This window comes from Camelus dromedarius, chromosome X (genome assembly GCF_036321535.1).
Source record: "Camelus dromedarius isolate mCamDro1 chromosome X, mCamDro1.pat, whole genome shotgun sequence".
NCBI classification, from domain to species: domain Eukaryota; kingdom Metazoa; phylum Chordata; class Mammalia; order Artiodactyla; family Camelidae; genus Camelus; species Camelus dromedarius.
The window spans coordinates 38,875,810-38,900,022 of NC_087472.1; the positions used below are offsets into that span (position 1 = coordinate 38,875,810).

At 38.7% G+C, this 24,213-nt stretch overlaps 1 protein-coding gene and 1 non-coding gene across 4 annotated transcripts in view; one reads left to right on the forward strand and one right to left on the reverse strand.

Annotated features, from left to right (window-relative positions):
• Positions 1–24,213, forward strand: part of PCDH19 (protocadherin 19) — a 99,521-nt gene that overhangs the window by 15,922 nt on the left and 59,386 nt on the right. The gene's annotated exons all lie outside the window — the stretch shown is intronic.
• On the reverse strand, positions 15,709–15,785 carry TRNAN-AUU (transfer RNA asparagine (anticodon AUU)). Its single transcript is given in 2 exon segments — positions 15,709–15,744; positions 15,748–15,785. It is a non-coding gene; the product is annotated as a tRNA-Asn (tRNA).

Genomic DNA, 24,213 nt, shown 5'->3' on the forward strand with positions numbered 1-24,213 from the left:
ACAGATGTCTAACAGCACCAATCCAGGAACAGTTACGTGAGACCAGCTCAGGGGATCTCATAGTTCTCTTGCAGCTCTGAGTGTGATTCTGTGAATTCTGCAGCATTAGTTTGAAGGGCCTCATGTAGCTGACCGCGTTAAAGTTTTGGTCCGCGGGATGATGATGGCTGCTCTGTATGTGGTATTGAGAGTAAGGGACTCAGTTATGACAGATGACACAAATAGGTACAGCCTTTTAGTTTTTACATGAGGGTGAGATATTCTGTGTCTAATGTGAATGGTATGTACATCAAAACTCGGTAGCCTCCCTATTCAAATGGGTTTTCTTATCCAATGTGAGTTCTGTCATAAAGGCAGCAAGGAGTACACTAACCTTTCTTCAGTGGGTCTGTTACTTGTTCTAGGGATGAGAAAGAGATGCACTTCTCTGGTCTGGCAAACTAGACCTTTCAGAAGAACACAAATTCACTTAAGTATAACTTATGTTGATTATCACGCTACCTAAAAATTCACTGCGCTGTAAGTCACCAAGACCTCCTTTTTAAGTTAGGTATTCTTGAGAACTGTTTTGTATATCATGATAAATTATCTAACCTTTCATACTGTCGAAGGCCAACATTATGGAAATAAGCAGCTTTTTATTCCATTCTAAGGTCAGTCTAACCAAATTATGCGACTTCTAATGCAATTGCTTGAAGCTTCCACTTTGAAAGTTTTCTCATTTTAATACCTTGCAACAGAGATAAATATTTTAAAGCTACTGTTCATGTTCAACAATATATTTCCACTGATTGTCCTTCTTTCTGCGGCATTTGTTGGCATGAGAGGCAGTTCACCATGGCTTTGCTCATTTTGCTGTTTGCTGTAGATAATCAGCAAAGAGCAGGGATGCAATAAAAACATGTATTTTTGTTGCTGTTGTTCTTTTTAATTTCAGGCCATAGGAGGCTAACTGAGCCCTACAGAATCAATATATACGGGGCACTTGGGGTTTTGCTTGAGGGCCAAAAATGAGGTAGATTTTCTTTTAAAGCAGATTTGATTTCAGAATTATTAAACTCAATGCATGTTGGATGCTGGCGGATTGCATTCAGCAGGATTTGGGGCACTATCTGTAACAAAGCAATCTATTTCTTTCAGGGAGTAAACTGCTGTTTCAGGGGAAGGAGAGGTCAGTTAGGGAGCTTTTGGGAAGCTCTGTTTTACTTTTAAGCCCCCTAAAGAATATTTTTCAGGGGCTCCTTGAAGGCAGGACCAATTCTGTGCAATTCCTTTTGTTCGGTGTCAGGTGTGATTACGTTTTGTTACTGATGAGTTTATACAATTTTTACTGTGGTTATTGTGCCCTGATCTTAAAGGGTGTTTATTCTAGGTAAAGCCTGGTCCTGTACATTGATTGCTTCCAGACTTCAGTGAATGGACTTACTGTTTAGCTAGTTAGACTCCTTTCAAAAAATATTTTGACTTTAAAATGTTCACCCATTCATCCATCCACCAAATATTTGTAGATCATCCTTTATTGACCAGCTCTGTACTCAGTCCTGAGGGATAGAGAGGAAGTATAAGCAGTGCTTACCCTCATAGCTTATATTGTCATTGAGGAGACAAGATGAGAAGTTAAACATATACAAAAAAAATCAATGGGAAAAGTAAGGATTATTCACTAAGTGGTGACATGTAATTTTTAAACAATTGAAAAAAATGTTTTTATTTCTCACTATATGACAAAATAAATTCCATATGGATTAAAGACTGAAAATTTTGAGATGAAAATTTTTATTATTTGAAATAAAATTATTAAAAGAAAATATAAATAAATATCCATCTAATTTTGAAATTGAAAAGGACTTTAGAAGCATACAAGTGATGGAAATGAACACAAAGAAAAATACCAGCAGCTCGTGCTGTGTAAAATTGAGAAATGTCTATGTTCCAAAATGTCAAAAGCTAAATAAAAAAAAAACCATAAGCCAGGAAAATATTTTTAATTTCTATAGTAGACAAATAACCTATATTTATTAGTTCTACAAATATTTATAGAATTCTTACTGTGTGCTAGTCACTATTCAAAGTGCTGGGGATGCAACAGTGAAAAAAACAAAGTCCCTATCTCCACTGAGTTTATATTTTTATGGACACAAACAATAAACAAATAAATATATAATCTATTAGGTGGTGATATGGAAAAAAATAAGGAAGGATAAAGGGCACATGTTTTGCCAGGAATGAGGGTTCTCTAGGGAGGTGAGGAAGACATTTTGGATAAGGGTACATTTAAGCAATGCCCTTAAAATATAAAGAGCTCTTACAAATCAATAAGACAAATAGTGCAATTTAAAAATTATGCAAAGGATGCAAATAGGTAATTCATAAAGGAACTGTACAAGTGACTAGTAGATATAAAAATATTTCAGTCTTGGTAACCAAATAATAGCAATGAAATGCTCATTATTAACTTTAATTATGAACACCATATATACTTATTAGAAAGTCAAGCATTACAAGAGTGTATAAAATAGAAGTCTCCACAACTCTTTTCTCACCAATCTGTTACCTCAGGGGAACCACAGACAATAATTTGATGTGCAAGATGTCATTTTTTACTTATCAAATTAGGAAATATTAAAAAAATATACTCAGCTTTGGCAAGGGTGTGGTTGCATATGGAGTATAATTGATAGGATTGAAATTAATATAATCTTTCTTGGGGTATATTTGTCAATGCACATTAAAAGCCCTAAAATATCTAGTATTCCTTCTTCTGGAAGTTATTCTGAGGAAATAATTTTAGATTTGCTTAGAAATTCATGTTCAAGGGTGTTAATCTCAGTATAATTTATAGAAATAAAATATTGAAAATGTCCTAAATATCATCAATATGTGAATGACTAAATATATTTGGTACCTACATTGCTAGAATACTATGAAGTCGTTAAAATAATATTTTGAGGAATATTTAGCAAATGCTCTTGTTATAACCTACACTAATTGAAAAAAATCAGTAAGCAAAACAGCGTGTATAGATTGATTTCAATTGTTTAAAAATATATACACATAGCAAAAAAGTTGGAATGTAAATTACCAAAGCATTAATAGTTATCTCAGTTTCAGGAAATCAGGTAATTTTTACTTTTTAAATATACTTTTCTAATTTCCCAAATTTTCTACATTGAACGTGTATTATTTTTGAGATCAGAAAGTTAAAAAAGTTAACTACTATACTACACAGTAAATATTAAGGAACAAAGAGATGACATAAACAGGATTGTAAATTATTTTCATTTTTCAATCAGATCATACTTTCTAAATTTTTCTTCCTATTTTCCTTTTTTTGGAAGTCTCTCTGAGATAATAACAGGTATGGAGGTTCACATTTAAAAATAACCCTTTTCTTTACAGTTTACCTTTTAAGTGTGAGAAAAAATGTTATGAAAAATACGTTTTTCCTTCTTCATTCTTCTTGCCCATATGTATACTCTTGCAAAAGTAAATTTATTTCACCAGTGTTAGACATCTGGTTCACAAATTTTATTTTTAGAATGAGCAATTTTAAAATAGTAACATTTAGCTTTAATCTATAGAGATTTTTAATACCATAAAAATGATATAGGCTTTTTCTAAGGGCCAATTTTGGTAAAATGTATTTTTTCAGTGCTCTTTTCAGGACCAAATAGCCAAGTTGATGGAGAATCTTTTTAATATTCCTCAATATTTGATTTCCTGCTTGGACTTCTTGGCTCTGAGGTATAGGGCAGCCCCGACACTTTAGAACAATAAAAAGGAGAGAGTTAATGAGTTGGTGATCATTGAGATACTCAAAATCTCAAACTCAGCCTTGACTAAATGCATTGTTTTTTTTTTTTTTGCCAAAAAAATGGAATGTGTTTGATTCTGTTTAAGAAAGGCACATTTACTTGATTGCCTCCCCATCTATTAGCCTAACTTTAAACAGCATAAATACAACAAAGCCCAGCATCCACTGGGACACTTTTTAAATAATGGCTGGATGAACTTCTCACGTACTAAGTACTGCACTTAAATGTAAAGTGACTATTTGGCGGCCCTGTGTAGATATCAGGACTATTTAGATATTGTAAAGAAAATTCTCACTACAAACAAACAAACAGATGCTTCACCCCCACCCCCATCCCACAGCTAATAGATGAGAATGTCATCTGTACAATGTCATCCTGATTGTAGATGAAGTGTTTGCCTGCTACAGGAAAACATCTGCGGCCTAATTCTGTAGTCTGTCCCTTGGATAAATGGAGACTATGAACCTCAGTAGGACTGTATTTCTTATATGTGTAATCATTTAACTAGATGAGTTTCGATTTGAATTATATGTTTTTCATGTTATAACATGGAGTATTTGATAGAAATAAATAGCAATTTCTTTTTTGTGAGTGTAGACACAGGAAGAAGGGACTAAAAATTAAGGAAAATTAAAGGAAACACCATCACTTTCTTCCCAGCACCCCCCTTTTCTATTTTAGCTCTTTAATATAAAAGTCCTCATTTAAAGAAATATTGAGAATGCTTGAAACTGGATTTTGAAGCGACTTAGGAAAAGATTCACATTTTCCCCTTCATATGGCTTAAAGATGAGATTGTTTGGATTAGAAAGGAATTTCCAGGAAATTGAAATATTTAATTAATTTTAAGCCAGGATTTGAAAGACATTAATGTGATAAAGCAGAGTCTTCTAGCTGAAAAAATAAAATGCAATACTATGTAAATTCATATCACCACTAACGTGAGTCTAAAACTCCAGAAAGGGAAAAGAAGACTGAAAGGAAGGAATTTTGTTTACGGAATTCTGATCCAATTGCATTTGCCTGTTAGTAGGGGTTTGGTCGTGACTCTGAAGAAGGCAGTACTAAACACATGCAGCTGCCTAGTATGTGTGTGAAGGTCTGATTGTGAACTTGTTTATGGGCCTTGGATAGGTCTGAAGACCTTGAAGTTCTCCCTACCCTCCACTCTCCACCGGCTGTAGTTGCCAAGGACCTGAGAAGAGAATTGATTAGACTGTGTGACTGAGAAGTTCTTGTTGACCAGTGCCATTATGAGGGAAATTGAGCCACCTAGGGAGATAGAGACACGCAAAAGCCCCCTGCAACAAATGGTAATCTCATGGGTTAGTATCTTGGACGACACATCTGTTAATGTCTTGAGTGAATATAGTATACTATCTGGCTTTCACTTGACAATTATGAAGAAACCTGTTGCTCTCTGAAGGAAAAGTAGGCTGGGTCTAGTGTCTTATTTTATTATTCACTACAAAATCAATTCATTTTCATTGTAAAAACAATGGAAAAGAACAGAAATACTTAAGGAAGTTGGAAAATCATCCATAATTTCACCAGTTAGGGGAAACCACCATGAACTTTCTGTTGCATGCCAGATACAAAATAAATGCTCAATAAACGTTACCGGATTAGTGAAAAAAAAAACTTACATATTTTTACTGCTTTAAAACTGGAATCACTTTAGTTGAGATCATTCTGATTCTTTTCCCATCTTTATGTTATATCATGAATTTTTTTCTCTATCATTGGAAAACATTTATAAGCAAGATATTTTCCTAGTGGTTGAATTGTATTTTGTTCTATAGATAGGATTTATTTTACTAAAACAAGTTTTAATGTTTTTTTTTAAGTTATTTAAATTTTGTCATATTATAAATAATACTATGTTAGTTATCCTTATATATCCTTACATGGGGATCTCACTGTGATCTCTGATTGTGTCATTAGAATAAATTCCCTAGAAGTGATATTGTTTTATGTGAAGGCTTATGTATTTTTAAGACTTCTGATGTATATTACCCACAGAAAAGTACCAGTGTACAGACCTAACAGTGTGTTAGAGCCCATTTCACTGTACTCACAAAGCATTATTATAATTTTAAATAATATCATCAGTCTGATGAAGGCACAGGGAAACAGGCAGTCTCATACATTGCTATTGGGCGTATAAATTGGTACCAGTCCCATGGAGGACAATTTGACAATGATCTTCAAAATTGTAAATGCATATACCCTTTGACTCAGCAAGTATGTTTTTAGGATATCTTATGGGTATCTTGACCATGTGTAAAATTACTTAAATACAAGGTTATTCATTGATGCATTATTTGATATAACAAAAATTAAAACAATATGTATGTCAAGCAATATAACCTTTTAAAAAATGAATGTTTTCTATATTGATATGGAAAGATTTCTAAATATACTGTTAACTAAACAAAAGGAAGATTCAGGAAAATATGTGGGCATACTACCATTTGTGTGAAAAACGAGAGAAAAATAAAATATAAATTTTATTGTTTTATATGTGCATGAAATTGTGTAGAATGATAAATAGGAAATTAATTAGAATGGGTACAATTGACACAACATTGTCAAATGACTATAACTCAATAAAAATGTAAAAAAAAATAAATTATGAAAGATTTCATACATTCTAAAAAACAAAATTAGAATGGGTACCTGTTGGGAAAATGGCAAATGAGAGGCTAGGGCACAGGGATTGGAGGGAGAATTAGTTCTGTAGATGAAAATGGGTATCTAATTTTAGTTTAAATTTGTATTTCTGTGATTTTTTGGAAAAAAAACTCCCTTGTTTCATTTGTTGAAAAGACTTTTTTGTCAGTGCATAGTACGACTTTTAATTCTGTTTATGCTTATTTTTAATTTACAGAGTCTTGGAATCGCTGTATAGAATATATATCAGTCTTTTAGTCTATGATTTCTTTTGTTGCTTTTAAGCTATGAAACTCTCCCAACCCCGAGATTATATATCTGCACATACATGTATGTATCATCCCTTGGTATCTGTGGGAGATTGTTTCTGTGGATGCTCAAGTCCCTTATATAAAATGTTGTAGTATTTGCATATAACCTACACATCCTCCCATATACTTTTAAGTCATCTCTAGATTACTTACAATACCTAATACAAGAAAATTCTACATAAATAGTTGCCAGCATGTGGCAAATTCAAGGTTTGCTTTTTTTGGACTTTTTGGAAGTTTTTTTGCAAATATTTTTGATCTGTGGTGGGTCAAATCTGCATATATATATATCACATTTTTTCCAGGATTCTTATGAATTCATTTTTTCATTACATCTTCAATTCATGGGAAATTTATTGTGGCATATGGTTGGAGATGACTATAAAAATATTTTTCTAGATGGGTAGTTGGTTCACTTTGTATCATTTATTGTTTATTTCTCCTCCTTCCCCACTGCTTTTTTGGTGCTTCGTAAAAGTATCATATATTAAGTTTTTATATAGACTAGGAACTTTCCTGAGTTATCCATTTTTTTCCCACTGATCTGTTTGTCTACTCTTGTACCAATACTGCACTGATTGAATTACTGATACTTTATAATAAATTTTAATAGATGGTAGTGTTTGTTTCTCCTTAGTCTTTGTCTTTTCAAAAAACTTTTAGTTTTTCTGTATTCTTTCAGATAAATCTTGGAATCACATTGTTTCTCCCACCCCCCCCCCTTTTTAAAATGGAAGTATAGTCAGTTTACAGTGTTGTGTCAATTTCTGATTTACAACATAATGTTTCAGTCATGCATATACATACATATACTCATGCTAAGTTTCAAAATGATTATGTTGGGATTTTGATTGAAAATGTGCAAAATTGATAAATTTAGGAAGAATTAACATGCGTTTAATGTTTAGTATCTTTTTCTGGGAACACGGTTATCTTTATATTTACTCACGTTTCATTCTAACATCATCATTAAATTTACCTAGTTCTCCTTACATTTCTTGTGCACCTTATTTCCAGCTATTTGATAGTTTTGCTGTTATTTTGAGTGGGCTCTTTTTCCATTGCATTTTCTTACTGGATAAAGCTGATGGAGTATATAGGAGAGCTCTTGACATTTGCAGTTGTATTTTGCAGCTAGCGGTTTTTGTTTTCTTAGACATGGTTTTCACATGGATGGCTGGGAGACGAAAAAGGCAGGAGTTGGACTTACGCATCTGGGCATAGAATAGGCAGGACAGTGTGGTAAGACCTTGCATTTTGGATACAGACTATTAGAATTCTAATGCTGCAAGTCTTTAGCCAGTGACTTTAAGGGAAGTTACTCTCTGAGCCTCAGCTTCCTCATCTGAAAATGAAAATAATACTACCTGCCTCATAGATTCTTGTGAGGATTTGATGTGAGTCTTCAAGTACCTGGCACATACTAAGCCTTTCGTAAATATTAAATAGCTATTATTGTTATCATCATCTCTTTATGCCTAAGAAGACATCCAATTTGTACCTCTCAATCTGGAAGGGAGCGATCAGATTCTCATTTCCCCTAACAATGTACTGTAGAGGGCAACACTATCCAATTTTGAAATTAAGGAAGATTCCCATTCGCCTCTATTTAATTATTGCAAATAAATTCCACTTTTTTTTTTGCTTTTAGTTAGAAGTCTCTTTTACATGACAATATTCATTTTTTTCATTAGTGGCTCCTTCAAGGTTTCTCATTGCTCTTGGCTGCGATACTCACCTCTGGTTCAGCTGTGAAGTTGGTGGAGATCCTACATGAATCAGGGTTGGCTAGATGTGCTGGTAGGAGAGCAAAGAGCCCTTCTCTGATGTTATCCCCTTGTATTTTCTTTCCAGAGTGAGTGGATATCAATTTAGGCCTTAATCTGGCATTTTTCAACCTTTCTCCTGCGTGACTCTGTGCTGGGCATCTCCATTAGCTAGGAAGCTCTGGAGATGGCAATTTCATGGACCACTGGCTTGGGGTTGTGACCTGCACTTCAATAAATACTGCCCCAAGCCTTTCTTCTCCTGTGACCTGCTGCTTCCGCAGACCTGGGCTCTCTTTCAGGGCCACTGCTTTTTCTTCTTTCTTTCATGCAAGTGACTTACAAATGAATTTTAAATAGCTGGTTCATGGCGAGGAACTTCTGGGCTCACGTTCCCAGGACTGTGCTCTGTCCCAGACATGCCTTTCTTCCACCCAGGAAACCAGTTCTGGTCTCTCTCATCAGGGGATATTTTATACTCTTTTCTCAATTCGGGGGATGGAATATAGTGGCCTAAGACAGGAGCTCCAATTCCACTTTGGCCACTTGGGGACTAATTTATACTTTGAGGGGTTTTAGGGAAATATCAGGAAGCTGGGTGGGGGGAGTGGTGCAAAGGGAGAACAAAGCTCGATTCTCCATTCTAATATTTAATGTGAACAAAATGTGTGAACCCTGGCAAACATGGTTTTACTGTAAGTGAATATATTTAACCTGAGTGGAGAGTGTGAACCATGGTGAACATGGTCTCACTGTAGGTGAACTGTTGGTGCCAACAAAACAAATGAGTAGCTGGGTGCCACTATTTCCTAATCAGGTCGTATGTAGGACTGATCCACCAGTTTGCTTTTTTAATTGGCTAGATATTGTTCCCCATAATCAGCAGTTGAGTACTAATCACTTTCTGTTCATTTAAGTATAGGCTGATCTTTCTCCCCCCCTTCTTTCTAGCTTATAAAGTTGTAATCCATGCAGGTACAATTAAAATCAGAGCCACACACAGCTCAGGGTTTCCTTTGAATTTGTAGTGGCTTCGGTACGTAAGGAGGGTTGTTGCTTTGCTATAAACCACAGACCCAGAGTAAACCTCAGCTGTGCTGTAGCTATTTTGGACGACAAGTTTCTAGTTGCTTGTGTGTAATTGCCCATATTACATCATCCTAACCATTGTGAAATGTGCAAAAGACAAGGCTTATCTAATGATTCATGTCAGGTGGACAGTTCCCTTTAACGTAATTTTAGAAGCGGTTCCCAGCCCCAAACAGATTCTCCTCCTCTGCTCTTGCTTTCTTGTTCAGGCAAAAGGTAATTTAGTGATTGATAACAATGTAGCAGAGAGAAGTGTATCATATACATTGTGCTCCATAACCCTGACAGTCTACCTAAAGCATTCTATGAGATGTAGTTTCTCTCAGTGCAAGTAAAGAACCAAGGGGAGAAAAATTCCCTCCACATCAAATCAAGCAGGCATTAACCCCAAATGAAATTTAATTTCCCTATCGCTGAGTAGCAGAGGAACAAAAATCTACTTTCAATGACCGCAGAAGCTTGAATACAAATCACTCACTGGTTTTACCGGAGTTTCAGATTGTCAGATTATGCTGTCTTTTGTGATGCTAGATGTATGCTGTACAGAAGACTATAACATGCCTCTGTGGGTGGCTGGCATTAACCCATCTTTAAGTCAGGTATGTGAAATTCCACGAAGCTAAGACCTTCTGGCATTTTCTTACCTATGTTAAACATTTGTAGACTGGGCAATAGGTCATGTTTACTCATCTATTAGTAGGAAGGGGAGTTTTAAAATAATACTTACCTTTGGCCCTGGACTTTATATATTGCATACAGAGTATAGTTTGGTAAAAGGCCTGATAAATAATATTTTGAAGTGGAAAAAAAAGATTTCTTAGAACGTAAAGGTCAGAAATAGATCAAATAATTTTGGGCCTTTTTATTGCTGAATAATGGACTTTGTAAATACCGTATGTATGTGACTATTCGATTAAATGAGAATACGTAGAGTTCAATATTAATTGGTTCAGCATCAGCTGACGGCCTGTTTACAGGATACAATGAAATTATGTTATCAATATAATATTTTATTGATTCCTTGGTTTACAAAATTAAATAAACATAGCATAAGCACTTGGAGTGGGAAGTTGTAGCAGGGAACAGGATTTTGATTTGGAATTTGAAAACAGAATTAAAGGTGATTGAAGCAGAAAGCAGTCTGTGGCATAAGATTTCTGCCAGCATTTTGCGATGTAACTAAGTATATCTGGGTGTTTGGGAGGAATAAGAACCAAAGAACAGAGACTTTGGGGGAAGTGTTCCAAAATGCTTTTTTAAGGCTTATGTCAGTATTAGAAAATCCTTTTCTTGAGTAGTTTAGCTTGTTTTGGTGAGGATATATTCATTTCTTCCCTTCTATACTCCCCCTCCCCATGTTTCCTTGGTATTGTTCTAGATGTTGGTTAAATGGTGGTGAACAAAACTGCCATCGTCCCAGCCTTTGCAGAGCGGGGAGACAAAACCCCAATATAAAATGATAGTGCTGTGAAAGAAAGACCATGTGATTGTGAAAGAAAATGGGAGAAACTGACCTAGTCTGGGGGATAAAAGAAGTCATATTTGAGTAGATCCTTGAAGGGTGGGCAAGAGTTGGTGATGCAAAAAGGTGTAGAGACGGGGCAATTGTTGAAAGCTGAGAAGGAGTGGCTTGTGTGAAGACCCTGAGGTGGGAAAGAGATGGAGTGAGAGAGCCAGGGGAATCAGAGCAGGTGGATGAGTGGGAAAACAGCACATGCTGTGGCTGGTGAGGTGAAATCTGGAATGAAACCTTAGGTCTAATCTCCAGGAGCTGTTCTTCTGCCCAACCCCCCAACCCCAGTGGCTTGAACGTGAGTGCTGAAGTTTTGAATCGCAGACATAGACATTGGTTCAAAAAGTGGAAAGGGGCTGAGACAGGAGGGTGGTGCACAGAGTCTACTGTGAATTCTGCAGGAAGCAAATGCATTTCAGAAAAGCAACCATGGAAAAGATCGATTTTAAAGTAAAGGAAGAAGCAGCCTGCAGCCAGCTTCAGATGGATGGTTTGTGGCTCAAGTGCATTCTGTTTGATGGCCTTTTATGCTCATGCTGCACCCATACGCGTTAGTGAGTGGTGTACTGATGAGCTCTGTGAGATTGTGTCTGTGGTGCACACAAGGCTTATCTAGTCACATTTACTATGTAGTGTCAAGGCATTATTTATGATTTTCTCTTCTTTCTTGGCTGCTCTTGATAGAGAAGACAAGGCATCCCTCCTTTTCATATTCCCTCTGGATAAACAGACAGCAGGTCCCAGATAAGAGAGAACTCTTTACTTCCCTATTTCCTGCTTCCAGGCTCCCTTTCTTTCTCCCCCTTCCCTTTCTGCTCCAACTTTTTTTGTTTTCAGTGAAGTTCGGCTCGATAGTCAGCAGAGGGCGCACAAATGCACTAAAATCCAGCCTTTATTCCTCTGGCCACAGTAATTTCATTGTCTTTATCTCTTCATCTTTACATTCCTCAGAGACAGGGCTGCATCTTGGCCTTTTCGCTTTGTAGTATTTTCATCAAGGGCAACTATTCCCTACCGATTTTGTAAAAGTGGGGAAAAGCTACTGTCTAGATAAAAAAGGGAATGGGAACAGGATTGAGATCTGGGCGCAAATTGTGTGTGTGTGTGTGTGTGTGTGTGTGTGAGTGAGACAGACCTCAGGGTTGCTGGTCCCCTCCACGACTCATTTGAGAAGGACTTATCTTGCTAATAGCAAGGCAGAAAGTCTGCGCTTCTTTTCTTCTTTGCTTTCCCTGGGCTGTTGTCCTAGCAGCTGCCCTGCTTCCTGACATGTCCTAATAATGAGGATGATGTGGCCAGGGGGAGATTCATCTTCTTCCCCAATATGACTTCTTCATTGAATTTGCTCCTTGCTGCAATCCAGAGAGGATTGTCTCCTTTTAACTGTGTGCTCTGTTCACTCTGCCCAAGGTCAGAGAAGCCAGCTGGAGCCTGTCTGCCTCCAACATCACTGGCTGTAGAAAGCCATTCGCATATGTCTGTGATGGTTCTGTGCATGATGTGTGAGAGGCTGAGGAGAGCTAGTTTAAGCTCCTCCAAAGATGTCTTGGCATGGCAGTGCTGACGAAGGTGGAGACTTGTTTGTGTCAATGACATAATCGGAGAAGACATCCAGAGCCCAGCTGCAGGGAGTGAGGAGGTGTGCAGCTTAGTACTGGCTTCTGACAAAAGCCCACACACTTCACATTTCATCTGCCCCTAGTGCCAATCTCCTTCTGATGTCTTAACCTGACTTTTGTTCTGCTTTGCTCAAAGGATTCTGGTGCCACAAAGAAATGCTTGGCTGGGTGTAGTTATCCTGGCTAGCACATTGATGCAAGTGCAGGGCGCTTTATAACTAACTAGTCTCATAGTAACTGCACACGAGGAATGAACAAGGTTTAGTTTAGCATATTCTGCCGATTGGAAGGCATCAGGCACAGTTATAGCTTCTCATAAATAATAGCGATAGCTCCGAAAAGCCATTTTTCATGTAAATTTCCTGACTATTAGTGAGTTTGGAAAACAGCTGTGTTGAAGAGCAGGTTATTTAAAAAGCCGAATGATTTCCCAATAAAATGGTTTTCAGCTTTTCCCTTTGGGGCTCTTGGGGTGCCTCCCCTTGTGTCCAAGATCCACGTGGACAGATTGCATGCTAGCTTGCGAGCCCAGTAGAAGCATTCTTAGTTTCTATGCCAGCAAAACACTAATACTCTAAACACAAAGGATATTTAACACAGTAACTGTTTCCGATGGAGCAAGGGGCGCTGCCAGCTTGCTCTCTCTTCTGTACGATGGGAGCAAGATTGGCAGTTGGGCCCAGGCTCCTCCTTGGTTTGTCGTATAAATGAACAACTTTAAAAAAAAAGTGTTTGTACAGTCAGGGTCATTCCTGCCCTTTCTCAATAGACCTGCAATCCTGCGCTGAATACTTATCCGGCTTGGTTTTGTGTCTTTGGAACGAGGGAAACTTCCAGTGACCAGTCTGGTTAATCACTAATGCTTATTCCTTCTTCCCTACTATCCCGTATTGGGTTTCCTTCCACTCCAGCACATTGGATTTCCAATCACATCAAACCCTATTAGGCTGCCTTCCATTCATAGCAGATTAGATTCCCTTACACCTCACTGCCTAGCAGGATTTTCCTCTCCACAAGGTGTGGAGTATTAGGTTCCCTTACATGGGTTGCTGCTTGTAAAGTTGCGTTTGGCACTGTGTAGTATTAAATTCTCTTTCCTATTGGCAGTCATTGGGTTATGAATTACACACTTGCAGAGTTACTTCTCTTGCACATTTTCTAATGCACAGCTCAGACCTCACTCTTCAGCCCCTCGGGCAGCCGTATCAGCTCACAAGTTCGGTTCCACTCAGCTGTGCCGTATTGAACACCTGTGCATCAGAGTGCACTAGAGACCGCAGGGTTTACGAAAGCAAGTGGGGAATAATCCTTGCCTTCAAGGTGTTTACAGTCTGCTGGGCAGGGACAGGGCAAGGTGGCGCATACGATGAAGAACTATGTGCATGAAGGGCAGGTGTTGGTTTTACTACTTTCCTGGTAACTGTTTATTATTTGGCATAATTAAAGCACCTTGTAAGGCAACTTGTTACGTGTAATGCCATTATTGCCACCACTCTATCCCATAATGAAAAAAAAAAAAAAACCATGGTGAAACACAGTTGAGTGGAAAATGGACATTTTACCGAGTCCCACTGCAGGTATTGGCAGAATTGCAATAAAAGTCTGGGGTCTCATAATATACTCAGTTCTGCTTTCATGTGTACCTAGTTCAAGAGTAGAACTCATGTGATTCTAAGAGATCCCCATCAGGCATAGAGTGATAAACATTCGTATGTACAGGACTTGGATTGCATACAGACTAAGGCCTATGTTGTTTTCTTTTGACACCGAAATCTGTACAATTTTATTCATCCCTGGGAGGGAGGGAACCAAAAGTAATGGGAAATGGAGTCAGTCATGGTTTCCCACAAGCAACAGAAAGGGGATGGTTGCCAATTGTGATCTTAATGCTCAAGAATCTCAACCTGGTGGCAAAATCACAGTCTGTGTCCCATACTAGGGTAAATATTGCCGAATTCCTTCTTCGTCTAGCTCCTCATTCCTTGAACACTCACCACATGCCAGGCACGGTTCCAGGTGCTTCATTGTAGCATCTCAGTAATTGCTCACCAGAAATGAACCTTCTCTGCGTTTGCTGTCGGTAAAAAAATCCAAGTTTACTGGCAACAAAGGGATGTGTTTTGTATCTCTTTCTGCCAACTCAACCAGAGCGCTTCATTAATGCCAAATTTCTAATTTGTTGTGAATAGTGCTTATAGCACAGACTGAAGCTTGAAATGACAAATAATGATCTCAAAAGAAATGTAGTTTAGGATAAGACCTAGCTAATAAAGACAATTCTGTGATATAGGAATGAAATAAAAACCAAAACCTTGGTGTATTTTTTCCCTCTTGACCTGGAAATCTTGTGCCATTTAAAAAACAAAATCTGTGGAAGGGAGGGAACGAAACATATGGCAAAATAGAAAGAGGTGGCAGGACTAATGTTTTTGCAATTGACTCAGTCTTTTCTAACTAGTCAAATTTATTGTACATCTAAAACCCAGAGTATGATATCCGTATTTCCTATTATAATTGTGGAGTGTTAAGAGGTTTTACTAGTATGGAAAAGTGACAATGACATTCAGAACTCATTTTTCAAAGATGTGTTACTCTTCAAACATGTGGACCATAACACTGTTTCATTGGAGTAATAAAACGTTGATCTTTCAACAGAAATGCCCTACCTCCTTACTTGACCAGGGCCATCACCAGATGTCAAGGGGCTTTTGGTCTTCTTTTCAAGGTTTACCCTGACTGCATAGGGCTTAACATGCACACCTGGACACAGATTTTATTATCCCCCAGCACTGTTCCTGAGCCTCAACTGAGCTCTTTCTATGTGTAATGCAGCATCCTCCTACCTTCTCAGATACTCCCACCAGGGTATGTACTTCTCCCTTTTTTTTTTTAAATAAAAGGAATGCAATTTATTTATTTAAAAGGAGGTACTGGGGATTGAACCCAGAACCTCATGCATGCTAATAAGCATGTGCTCTACCACTGAGCTATACCCTTCCTCCCCCACCACCCAGGGTATGTACTTCTATAACTCAACTATTTCATATTTCATCTGCTTTTGAATCCAAAACTTGTGACCATCACGTATGGATTATGGCTTCAGAGAAACCGTCAGTCACAATGTACCCTGCTATTCCTGGGATAGGCCTTCATTCATGATATAGTTGCCACTTTTCCCCATTGCTCATTTTTAGCTACAAAGACCACAGAGTCAGTCACTGCCTCAAATCTGGCCACCCCCTTCCCCATTAATAGCATAATGGTGAACATTCTGTACATTGCCTGTGACTCACATAATCACCATGCAAAATGCATCATTCATAAATTGTTTAGTGCGACCTTTTGCACAGTAGCACTAATTATTATTATCACAGAAGCCCAGTAAACTAGACTGGTAATTATCAGGGATTTATTTGAATGGACAGCTAAGCTATTCTTGGCAAGTTAGTCAAGGCAGTTGTCATGACAGCATACAAATATGTCTTATGAATTGGGTTAATTAGGGTAATTAATAACTGGTATTTGGCCCCCTCTTCCCAAGGTATTGCCTATGCATTATCAAAAGGGGAGAGGTAAAGTTTTTTTTTTTTTTAAGTTTGCATCCCTCTTCTAAGCAAGCTACTTTTTAAATCGATGAAAACCACCCAGCCTCCAAAGGTTGCTCTCCTCGAGAAACCCTTATTTTATAGGATCTTCTCCTACTTTTGGAGGTTTTGGAGCCAGCAAGCACAAGCCACAATGAAAAAAGTTTAGTTGAAAAGAGAAGCTAAAGCGTCAGTTCCCTGAGGCTGCTGTTTTCCTTGTAGTCATCTGTGAGAGCCCCCCGGGGACCATCCCTCTGGCTTCCACTTTTGGCAGAGCCCTACTTTGTTTTTTGTTTTTTTTTCCCTCTCATCTAGAACTTTCTTGCCTTGCTCTCTAGCCTGTTCCTTGTTATCAGTTTTCTTTTCTTATTTTTCCCTCACAAGGAAGTGGTGAATTTTCCTCACCCGAGTTTCTGCCCCTCTGAGGTTTTCCAAGTTTTAATTTTGTTGGAGGCCTTTTTTTTTTATTGAATGCCTTGGGGACTATCTAACATTGCCTGGTGGTGGTTTTGCTCTTTTTTCAAAGAAAGGAAAAGGGGCGAGCTCTGAAGAGCTTTTTCTTTCCCTTCCCTGAAAAAGTAAAGGGGAAAAGTCCTAGTTTTTTCTCCGTGCATCTCGGCATATTAAGTTGCTTTCCTTGTTATAGTGCAAAGAAAAGACAAAGGGGGAGGTTAAAAATGAAACCAGTTTTCCCCAATGAGATTATCCTTTTCGAGATATCATTGTTCACAAAAAGAATTCAAGATTTTTTATAGTGGTTTTGAATAGCAAATCGATTTCCCCGTTTCTTCCATGAAGCCAGGAGATGGGATCCAAGGACAGAAGGGAACTGAGGACATTGATTGGACACCAAATATACATCAGTTCCTGGGCTTGAACCTTTCGTATATTAGCTAACAATGGTCACAACAGCCCTATGAGAGTTAAAGAGTGTTATCCTATTTCTACAGACGAAGAAACTGAAGTACTTAAAGGTTAAGTAATTTTCCCGAGGTCACGTATAAACAGGACTTGAACCCAAGTCTCTCTGAACCAGAGCCCTTTCTTTTTCACCAGCCGGCAGAGTTTTCCAGAGAAGTGAGAGTCTTCTAGTATAAATCCCGATGACTTGTTCACATCCCCAACTCCCCATGACTAGAAATACCTAGGTCAGGGGTCAGCATTCAGGCTGACCCATAAAATTTGAGTTTGGGGACAATTCTAGGAAAAGCTTTTAGTAGAGGGTGTTAGGCTAATACTTTAGAAATGGCCAGAGCACTTTCTTCCCATGTCACACTGGAATCCCATGATCAAAAAAAGGCTGTTTCCTTCTTTATTTTACACACAGTTACCCTGTTAGGCTTTGTGTTGCTTGAAGTGGCTTGGCGATGCTCGGAGGCTACACAGGACAGATGGTACATGGAGGTGGTTGGGATCCTCTGGGTGTCCCTGTCCTAGTAAAATGGGACCAGTTGCTGACATCTGAGGAAGCTGAAAACTGAGAAAAGGGAGCTAGTGTAGGCCCATTCTCTGGTATGCCCTTTTAGCATTTAGAATGAGTATCACACATTTAGGATTTAAATTGTGTGTGTGTGTGTGTGTAGCCATTTGCCTAGTCCAGAAAGAAGATTAATACATTCAACAAATAGCTACTGATTACCTACTTCACGCCAGGCAGTATTTTCAGGGTTCTAGGAAGAGTGGTGAACAAAACAGACAAAAATTCCTAACATCATGGTGTTAACATTCTAGTAGGGGAAGCGAGACAATAAACAAAATAAGTAATTTAAATATATGGTATTTTAGAAGACAAGTGCTACAGAGAAAAGTAAGTCAGAAAAGAAAGATCGTGAGTATTGGAGATATTTTGCAAATTTAAATAGGGTGGTTAGGTAAGGCTTCAGTGAGACTTATTTTTTTATTCCTTCTTCCTTCACACACAGACTTTTCTCCAGCCAGGCTGATAGTCCATTCATTCTTTAGTACCTACCTGACCTACTGCCCTTGTATCCTACCAGGTATGGGATATACACTGAGGAACAAAGCAGACATTTCTCCTACCCTCACGGAGCCCGGAGTATAGTACAGGAGACAGACAGGGAAAAGATGGTTATGCAGACTGTGACTTGCAATCACGACAAGTGAGATGGAAAGCGGTACAGGTTACTAACATGTACCGCACACGGGGACCAGGATGCAGCTACTAACTCTATGGGGCTAAAGGCCACAGACAGACCACTGAACATTTGGTCTCTGTGGATTATAGTAGGAAACACCATGGTGACGTGATTACAAAACAGCAAGTCTCAATTGCTTTCGGTTGTCTAGGGATCCGTGAATTTGTGATTTCAAATGTCTGATTCCTATAATTGCATATAGATACCTTCAGCCTCCACCCCAGCTAATTACTGGCATTTGATTTTAAATGCACACACATATATATGGCTATATTTTTCTGGAAAACAAATTAATGGCTGTGTGATGTGAATTGTGGGGCTGCAAGAAAACTGACTTAAAAGGAAGGAAAGCTTTAATGAAGTAACGGCTGATGTTCAGAGCAGAGTGCCTATTTTTTTTCTTCTCCTTTCATTGTGCCTCCAAAGATTCAAAACCCCCTAAAATGAAAAATTGTAGGATAAAATGTATCCTTTTTATTTTTAAACCATGGAGAGCGAAGTATTTTAATGAGGAAATATATTATATTATTCTCCTATGAACCAAGGGCTAATAGCCTGGAACTGGTACTTTGGCTCTCTAAAAAGTCCAACAAGACAAGCCAATTACGGACTCTGAAACATTTTTATTTTTAGTTCCTTGTAATAGCGATTCATTCTCTGCCATGGTACATTAACTGGGAAACAAGTTGAAATGAGAGTTTGGGCACCTTTAGAATAATTGACCATATTTACCAAATTCTTAATAGCACAGAGAGGCTAGTGGGTGGGGAATAGAGGAACAAAGGGAGAGGTGAGGGGAATAATGTGCATCCAGGGGAGCATGACTTTTAATAAAGTTATGACTTCCAAACTGACATCTGTGGAATATAGTTTAGCTAACTTTTTTTTCTTTCTGTTTATTCTTCAAGTAGACAATAGTTTGGTTATTTACGCTGAGTTCTGCCTTTATGTGCGATGTGGTGTTACTTTGGTGAGCAGGACTAATTAGCTATTTACCCCAAGTGAAGGGTGCAACGGGCACAGCCATGATCTCTGGACCACCATCTCCGGCAGTCTCCAGTTGTCCTCTGTGCCTGGGCGCCTTGCTAGCATCATTAGCTGGCCCTTTTCTCTTTCCTTTTCGGGACCATTTTTTTGGTTTCTTCGGAAGTTCCCTTTCCCTTTTGGTCTACTTTTCCTTTAGTGGCTCTGCTTGGCTATCTGATGGTCTTTTTGGGTGCTCCAACCTGAGGCCAATCTGGAGTGGAGCCGGTAATGCCAGAGTGGAAGGAGTCTTTGGGAAGAATAGACATGTTATGAGGGAAGCAAGTTGAGGTTAAGGAGATTGCTAAAACAAATATGATCTTAGACCTCATTAACGAAGTATAGTTTCCAGATTATAGGAAGGATTAGCCCCCCTGAACTCTGCTGCTCAGATTATATCTGGACTACTTTGTTCAATTCTTTATGCCTTATTTTAAGTAGGACACTGACAGACTAAAGTAAGTTTCAAAGAAGGTTAAGAAACTGGTTAAGGGCCTGGAGACCACATCATTTGTGGAGCAAGATTTATATTGCTTTAATAGAGACAAAAATTCAGTTGCATGAAGCCACCATTATCATTGGTCTGCACCGGGAAAATGGGTCACAGAAGCATAAAACATCCTTCTTCCTAATGTTCGGATTTTGAATTAGTTCCTTTGAGTAAAAATATATACTGTTTGAACCCAGGACCAGCTAATTGTTTGACCAGCACAACAGCTTTCCATACTCAGCCTGGAAAATCAGCTCTCAGGTGTAGGGCCAACACCTGATGGGTCATTGGGTGATCATGGGGATTTCCCTTTCCCTTGTAGCATGCACTGTATTTAATCATCTCATCATTAAACAAACAAACAAAAAAAAAAACCACTGCCAGAGGCAAGATCTTAGAAAGGATGGACTGATGGCTAGTATGCTGTCTTCCATCTTCTTGACACCCTTTGCAGCTTTGTAGTGGTGTGCTTTTAGTGAGGTTAAGAAGGATTTAATATCTTGGAATAGCCTTGGATGTGGCTTGTTTTCCTCCTAGAAATATTGAGAAGGTGAACATGTAGTGGGAAATTTTGAGATTTTCTGGTTTGCAGGCTCTTTTTCTAAAAGGTACTGATCATCATCATCACAAATGACAGAAGAAATATTAACTTGTGAAAATAAGTGTCCAAAAGATGAAATTTATGAAATCATTGACCTCCATAGGCTCTACATTATTTTTAGAACACGTAGGGAGAGGTCATTCCTACTTGTCTTTGTTAATTCTTTATTTCCCATGCCTTATTTATTTATTTTTTAAAGCCCAGGGGAGAAAATTTGTGAGGGAAGAGATAAAAGTCGTCTTTGTTCGCACAGAAACACAATGTGTACATTGCTGGCTTAAGACAACTGTAGTAGACAGTCTGGCCTCAGAGTCATCCAGGCCCTGTTATCCAGGAAGAGAAGACACAGAAATATCATTCTTGGAGCAGAGATGGTCTTTGTGAACAAGCTGAGACTTCCTCTGTTTCTTTTTGTGACCTTCATTTTAAGGTACTGGGTGGGATCCAGCCTGGTGAGTGATGGGGGTGGGGGATGGACTAGGGCTCCAGCAGTACCTGGAACTTTCAGCTTCTTCTGGAGAAAAGGCAGTGTCAGGTGATCAGAAGAGAAAGGGAACATGCATAAAATCCACCTCTTTAGACTCCCTGCTAAGTGTGCAAATTTCATGGTCATCTCTTCTTGTAGGGCTGAGAGCCAGTGGGTCCGCCAGGCTGAGGAAAGTGAAGGGCTCCACCTACAGGCTGTGCAGGAAAGAGCTCTATCTTCTTTCCTACCTCTGACAAGTGGACTTAGGGCATCTTTTAAGAGACTATCCAAGCTAGGGTCGGCTTGTCTCAGGACTCATCTTTATGCAAAGGCTGCAAAAAGAATTTGAAAGTCATGAACATCTGACCACTGGAGAAAACCTTTCCTGGCTCAAAAATAAGTCTCTGTGGTTTAATTAGCTACCACTTCGGACATTGATTTTTTGAGAACTTGTACTGAATGTAACTTGTCTTCCAAACGTTACAGACGAGCCAATCTAAATCCAGCCGGATTTGGGGCTGTAGGGAAGTTGCTTGATTTTATTAAGCATGGCTTATGGTCTTTCTCCCTGACACCTGACACTCACATGGAACTTGCAAAATCAAGAATTCGAGTGAGAGAGAAATAAACTCTTTCCCCCAACAACTTTTTGTCCTAGTCCTGTCCCTCGCTTAGATCACATGTGTCTGTAGGCAGTTCCGATAGCAAGTGTCACCTAGGGGAGCCTTCTTTTCCGTTGCTCTCTTCTCTGTGCTCCCACACATGTAGACTGTTGTCACAGCACTTACAACTCGGCATGATAATTGTCTCTTCGCTTATCTCTTCCTCGCAGTAGAAATGTGAACTCCTTGAGGGCAGGAGTGGAATCTGATTCATCTCCATAGCACTAGCATCTACTCTGGGGCCTGGCACATAGTCTTAATAGTATTTGTTGAATTGAACTGAATGATTTTGAGCCTGAGCTGTGTACTTCTGCCCTTTGTTCTACAACCCACACTCAAGGACAGCCAGGGAGCAGGAAGCAAATCTTTTCAATTGTGGGGAGGGCTCTGAGTGATATCTTTTTGTTTTTCCTTCTACCCTCTTCCCCCACCCCACTGCACCCATCTACCATTTTTCACTGCTGGTTGTGTGTGCAAAGAGGTTTTAAACATAGTGCAGGATTTTCTGTGACTTTTATGTCTTTCGACCCGGGGCTGATGGCTTTGTCATTTTACTCAGTCTTTATATAGTACAGTCAAATCTGATTAATTGAGACTAACTTGGGGGAAGGCCAGTCGGAATTACAGATAGAAAAGAAAGGCAATTTTATTACTTCCAAGTTCATAGAGTAATCAGAAGTAGACTAACAAAGCCCTTGCCAGGAAGTTTTGCCAAGTAGAAGTCCTTGGATCTGCTTTAATGAATAAATAAGAATGATGTGCAGTTAACATATTTATTGTTTGTAAATTGCTTCTAAAGTGCTTAAAAACAATTTATTCTCTTAAGTAGTTTAAACACTTCCCTTATAATCTTGTTTACACCATAATTTGCCCAGCAAACCTTTTAAAAAATAGACACAGCAGCCTAACTCCATCAGAATGATCACCAAATATGAATTCGTGATGTCTGAACCAGGAAGGTATGACCCCAGCACGAGGAAGCTAGTAAGCCTGGGAATGATGTTTTGAGGAAGTGGGCAGAGCAGAGTCCTCCTTTCCTGCTTATTTGTTGCTAGTCACAGAGGCAGAGGCTCAGTCCTATTTAGAGAATAGAAAAGCTCCCTCACCAGGAAGTAACACTTGCCATCAGTCTAGCCCCCCTCAGTGGTCTAATGCCAGTTTCTACTGAGGCAGTAAAAATGAGCAAATTTACCTTTTGGATAATTTCACCATGATCAAACAATCCCCAGTGGGCAAAACTAATAGAAGATACTGTATTTTGATTGCAGTTTATCTCTAGCAATTATAGATGAGCAATTTAAGTGGCAACAAAGCAAGTCATTTGCTAGAATGAGGCTGTATTTCACCAAGCTTTATCATTCGATGTTCTTCGAATCACTCAGCTAAAGACAGTCTGTTTCCTTGGATGGATCATACATCCTCTTTCTACAGTATCCTGAGGAACAATGACTTTTCTTAATGGTAGGATATTGACAAGAAATGATTTACAAACCTCATTTGCACTAAATTTTACTTTTCCGTCCCTCGAGAAATTTTGTTGATGGAATTTACAGCATTAGGTTTTACTCTTTGGGCACTTCTTAGGAGAAATAACAGGAGGGAGTTGGGTAGGTGGAGAGGGATGAGCCCTGGTCTGGATGTCTGATGAGCTGAGTTCTAAACTTACGCCTGGGTTTCTAACAACCAGCTCTGATGCAGTGAGGGTGGTTGTGAGGTTCCCTGGGCCCATTTCCTTGTCTTCAAAATATTGAATGAGTGTGTGTGTGAGAGATAAGAAGAAGAGGGAGAGAGAGGCAGAGAGACAGAGAGAGATTAGATATTCCCTAAGATCTTTTTGAGTCTTATTGCTCTGTGGGTATATGATTCTATGATAGTCATAAGGCCAGAAGGGAATTTTTCAAAGCCTGCGTGGGACAGCATAGCATGATCAGACCGCACTAATGATTTCAAGAACCTTTGCAAATGACCACATTTGGCAGTAAAGCAACTAAATGTGCTATCATGATCTGAAGAGATAATTAATATTGCATAAAAGGATGTATTTAAAAAATTTTTTGAAAGATCTCAGAAGAGACTATAGATTTAAAACAAAAGCATTGTCAGCCAACTGGGCTTCCATTTCTTACTGTCTATAAAGCTGAACTGAGTGGAAGGTCCCCTGGTCTGGGAAGCAAGAGCCTTAGGTTCTTGCTCTGATTCTGCCAATAATTGGCTATTGATCCTGGATTCAAAAATTCTCTGGGTCTCAGTTTTTCCACCTGTTAAAAAGCGAAAATAATACCTTGCCTCTAGATTTTTAAGACTGTTGTGGTTATTGGCAAAGAGTATAGGTCAAAGCTCTGTGAAAAACAAGGTGCCATTTAAGAAAATAATTGTTAAAATTGGGTCATTGGGATACACAGCCCCACGGGTGTTTCTCGCTGTATTAGAGTGTAAAAGCCCTCT